A 5,586-nucleotide genomic window follows, 5' to 3' on the forward strand; every position below is an offset into this window, starting at 1 on the left:
AACCCAGCCTGCAACCCTGTATTAATCTGAGACACAACTATGCGCTTTGAGTCCTATGGGAGAAAAGCGCTTTACAAATGTTATTGTATTGTATTATTATTGTATGAAATTGCTGTGTCTGCCACTCTCTGAGAAGATTTCTCACTACCTGTCCAAAGGTGATCCTACACGATTCAACCACAATGTTTGATTTTTCCAGGGGGGGGGGGGAGTTCTACTGTACAAGTGCACAGGGAAATTAATAATCTTGATTTTATAAAACTTCAATTATAATCTATCGGCGGTGGTCGGAAATCCTGATCCTTCGATTTTTCGAAAAAGATTGGATAGAGTATGTTGGTGGATTGGTTTGAGTTTTCGAAAAATTTGAATCATTTAACCCATTTAGCAGCTTCAACAGAGTTATTTCATTTGAGATAAATGCACTTCATTTGACTTCAGCAGGCAGCACTCGTTGTGCTGTAAATTCTTGGAATGCTTTCATGTCTCTCTGCTAGCAGAAAATATCAAACTGAAAGCCGAAGTCCTCTATTATTGTCTCACACTGCCCCCTAGTGACAAGTGGCCATAAATACACATTCCAGCAGTACTAATTAGAAGCAAGGAAATCTAACAAGTAAGAAATAAAGAAGCATTCCTACGTGCTTTTCACCAGCGTTGTTTTAATTCAATCCCTGACGCAAGTCAGGAAGTCAACTCTTTGACCTGGAAAATAATAAATACAATGTATTTGTAAAACGCGAATGCAATCACTACACAAAGCAATTTTGTGAGCTTTTTGCGTTTCTCCTCTACTTTCCATTGAGGCGGACTTGCCCCAAAACTGGCCCACACACCGCTTTGCCGACCGCACAGTGCACGACCCGCGATATTTTAAAAATAGCCTGCGTGTAAAAAAAAAGCCAAAAACACCTACAGTGGGAACGAGCCCTAAAGGACAACTGAAGTGCCATAATTATTTCCTTTTAAACAATGCAGATTGCCTGGCTGTCCTGCTGATCCTCTGCCTCTAATACTTTTAGCCATAGCCCCTGAACAAGCATGCAGCAGATCAGGTGTTTTGACTGAAATCTGGATTTAAAGCATGCTTGTTTCAGGTCAGCAGGACTGCCAGGCAACTGGCGTTGTTTAAAAGACAATAAAAATGTCAGTCTCCACATCCCTCTAACTTCAGGCGTCCTTTAATAGTCTTCAAATTTAATATACCATACTAACAGCACAGCCACTTACCGTTCCAACTGTTACAAGCAGACACATTCACAAGGTGCTTTTTAAAGTACAGCTGAAGTGAGATGAACATGGAGGCTGCCATATTTATCTCCTTTTACAGAGACACTGAAGCGGAAAAAAAAATACGATATAATGAATTGGTTGTTTACTATGAATAATTACTAGAAGATTAGCAGCAAAGAAAATGTTCTCATATTTTTATTTTCAGGTATATAGTGTTTTTTCTAACATTGCATCATTCTCTAATATGTGCAGATTACACAACACTCGGCATTCAAAATGATTCTTTCAGAGCAGTCTGTGAACTAATGACCTCTCCTCTGGCAGAGAAAAAGAAAACAGTTGAGATAATAAAAGTCAGATAAGAGCCCTCTCCACAACTTTGAAAGTGGTAGAGCTTAATGGCTTTTTTGCATAGAGATAACAACTGGAGTTTCTTAACTCTTCCTGTACTGGAAACAATTAGACTGATGTATCTGATCTTAATGTTTTATTTCTTAGCTGTACTACACATACAAATCATAATATCATAATTTTTTTTTTTCGCTTCAGTGTCTCTTTAAGCAATACCAGTTGCCCAGCTATCCTGCTGACCATCTGTCTCTAATAGTGTTAGCCATAGACCCTGAACAAACATGCAGCAGATCAGGGGTTTCTGACATCAATGTCAGATCTGACAAGATTAGCTGCATGCTTGTTTCTGGCTACTAAAGCCAAAAAGACCAGCAGGGCTGCCAGGCAACTGGTATTGTTTAAAAGGAAATAAATATGGCAGCCTCCATATTTTATGCACTTCAGTTGTCCTTCAAACAATGCTTTCACCGTTTTCAGAAAAGGCTGCGTTTACAGCCCGTGTAACCAGCCTTTACCATGAAGTAACAACAAAAATAAGTAGAAAAAGCAAGTAGAGAAAAAATAAACAGATAAAATAACACTGTCCTTCAAAAATAATTCTTCTTATATTTCTCAATCCACACCTTATTTTTGATTAAGCACACAAATAAATAATGTAGCATGTTAGGTCGGGATAACAGTCCCCGACAGTCCTTCACTGTCTGATCAAGCATAGCTAGTTGGTTAAAGTGAACCCGAGGTGAGAGGGATATGGAGACTGACATATTTATTTCTTTTTAAACAATGCAGATTGACTGGCTTTAATACTTTTAGCCATAGACTCTGAACAAGCATGCAGATTAGAGGTTTCTGACAAAAATCTGACAAGATTAATCGCATGCTGGTTTCAGGGGTATGATTCAGACACTACTGACCAGACAAGACTGCCAGGCAACTGGTATGGTTTAAAAGGATATACATTTGGCAACCTCCATAGTTCTCTCACCTAAGGTTCCTAAAGTTTGGTCATACGTCATGTGTTTGCGCCATCCACCGGCTGCTGTTCATGGGACTCCACCAATGTTTCAATGTTTCGGGATATTGTTTGAGTTCTCTGTGCTGGTGTTTAGGTTTGACCCCTCCACCATACTGATTTTCATGGTGATATTGTTTGAGTGCACCGCTGTTTTTATGTTCCTGAGGATATTGTTTGAGTTCTCTGTGCTGGTGTTTATGGTAATGTTGTCTGACCCCTCCACCACTCTGATGTGCATGGTGACATCGTTTGAGCTCTCCACTGTGCTGTTGTCCATGGTGATATTGTCAGAGCTCTCCTCTGTGCTGTTGTCCACGGTGATATTGTCAGAGCGCTCCTCTGTGCTGTTGTCCATGGTGATATGGTCAGAGCTCTCCTCTGTGCTGTTGTCCATGGTGTTATTGGCAGAGCTCTCCTCTGTGCTGTTGTCCACAGTGATATTGTCAGAGCTCTCCTCCGTGCTGTTGTCCATGGTGTTATTGGCAGAGGAGCTCTCCTCTGTGCTGTTGTCCATGGTGTTATTGTCAGAGCTCTCTTTTGTGCCGATGTCCACGGTGATATTAGTGTAAAGGGGCAGTAGCTCCTTGGATAGCAGTTTATACTGAATGTTGTTTATACCAGACTTTTTCCATGTTTTTGGAGTCTTCTCAAAGAGGGCAAACCGCTGTTCATTGTCTCCTTTCTCATCATGACTGTGCTTTATCATCTTATATCTTCCATACAGAAATGTGGGTCGAGATATTGACATGTTCGAGAGTCTAATCCTAGCTGAAACATCATCATCCTCGCCGCCCCAGCCCCAGTAATGATTTGGATATCCATTCATTTTTAGGTACTGCTCAGGGGTGAGTGCTGACACGCCACCAAAGAGGTCTAGATAAGGCAATCGGTACCAAAACTTATCAATGGCGACGGACACATGCTTGGGGGATGTGTCACAGGTGTACAAGTTGCGGTCATCCTCAGGAATGAGGTCCACGTCGTGGAAGAACAGACAGTCCCATTCCATGTCCTGCATGGCCTCTTTAAAGCCAACATTCATGAGTTTTGCACGGTTAAATAAGTAATTCCCAGCTTGATGGATGATGTAGATGGTGTAGTTGAGCTGCTGGCGCTGCAGGAACGGATGTAGATTGTATAAGAACCATTTAAGGTGGTGCTCTCTGTCCCGATAAGGGATGATGATTGCAGTCTTACTTCTGGACTCACAGTTAGGAGGTGCATAGTGGCCTCCTCTGGCCACATTAGGGTTCCTGTGTATTATTTCTTCCATTGTCAGTGACTCTGGCAGCTGGACCTTCAAACGCCCTTTCAGAAGCGGTGATTTCTTTCGACATGTTGACCACAAGTTGTCATCCCAAAAGGACTTCCTCGTCATATTTAGAATGCCATAAATGCCCCCGGGCAGAGAAAAATTCTGAAGTTCCCCCTTGTAGACAAAATAAATAACCACTAACTGGGTACAGACGAGGAGTAGCAGCCAGTTTCTTCTTGCTTTGTTCATTTTTATGATCCAAGTGACAAAGTACGGGAAGGGAAATAAGGTTGTAAACAGAGATTGCAAAATTCCAGGTGTCCAACTATCCAGGTTACAGTTCAGTGAACAGAAAGTTCTGATTGTTTCCCAGCCTTGTATACAGGGCTGGTTCTAGACTTTTTGCTGCCTGAGGGAAACTTGTGAGGATGCGCCCCTCCCTCCGAATTGAAATGATTGCACAGCACTCGACAGCTTGCACTTTGCTCCGCACGTTATAGCTGCAGTGAGCCTCCAAAGAAACATCCTCAGTATAGGAAGGTAGCCAGGTATAGGTGTCCCCAGTATTGGTAGCTAGGTACAGTTGCCCCCACCATAGGTTATCCAGGTACAGTTGCCCCCAGTATAGGTTATCCAGGTACAGTTGCCCCCAGTATAGGTTGGCCAGGCACTCTCTTCACTTCCTGTTTCTGCCTGGTGCTGCCCCCAGACTTCTGTTTCCTGCTTGTATATCGTATCTTCTCAATTCTTGCATACTAAATGAGCAAATTGTGAAGCAGATTACAGGGAAAACCAGAAGGCATTACAAAAAGTCATAAAACCATGCTATTTATAGAGTCTACTGTATGCAAAAGGTAACGTATTACATATCTTAAACAGTAGATAAGGTTGCCACTCTTCTCTCATCTTCACCTGCCGGCTGCCACTACCGTCCGCATGACCCCTTTCTCTCAGACATGCTCCACCCCTTCTTCTCTGGCCTTACCCCAGTACTAACCACTTTTCCCTCACCACTGGAATTTTCCACTCTGCCGTCAAGCAGGCCATTGGCCTCAATTCACTAAGCTTATCTCCTGTCTTTAATAACATTTCTAGAGTGATCACCATGGTGATGAGGCATGTCGTATTCAGGAAACATTTTACCTCAGGCAAACCTAAAGTTAACTCTTCTGTCTTTAAGTTAACTCTTCAAACCTTAAAATAACTCCAGAGTTAAAGACAGGCTGTTTATTAGCTGCGTGTGAAAATAACTACAGAGGAGGTAAATTAACTACAGAGGAGGTGAATTAACTACAGAGGAGGTAACTTAAGGAATGAAGAGATAAGATAACTCTCTTACTGTGTTGTGGTACGTTTTCTCTTGCCTTATTATCTCCAGCATGATCTTAGTGAATTGAGGCCATTGTCCATTGTTCTATTGCTGAATAAATTGTCACAAATCCCTGATCCATCCCTACCATTCAGTTACCACCCCACTTCTCATCTTCCTATCGCCTCCAAACAACTCAACTCTTTATTTAATCCCCTTTAATATGGATTTCGCTCAGCCCACTCCACTCCACAGAGACAGCACTTACTAACGTCACTAACAACCTCATCCAGGCGAAATCGAACAACCACTATTCCATCCTTTTCCTCCTAGACATCTTCTCTGCCTCCGACAGCATTGACCATCCCCTCTTGCTCTAAACCCTACTCTTAGTATACTGTATGTGACTCAGCCCTGTCGTTG

The 5,586-nt window shown here is 42.3% G+C and overlaps 1 pseudogene; it reads right to left on the reverse strand.

The window, feature by feature from the left end:
- Positions 1-792: 792 nt before the first annotated feature.
- Positions 793-4,542, reverse strand: LOC137531542 (beta-1,4-galactosyltransferase 3 pseudogene; annotated as a pseudogene).
- Between the last annotated feature and the right edge of the window lie 1,044 nt (positions 4,543-5,586).

The sequence above is a fragment of the Hyperolius riggenbachi genome, chromosome 9 (genome assembly GCF_040937935.1).
Source record: "Hyperolius riggenbachi isolate aHypRig1 chromosome 9, aHypRig1.pri, whole genome shotgun sequence".
NCBI lineage: Eukaryota > Metazoa > Chordata > Amphibia > Anura > Hyperoliidae > Hyperolius > Hyperolius riggenbachi.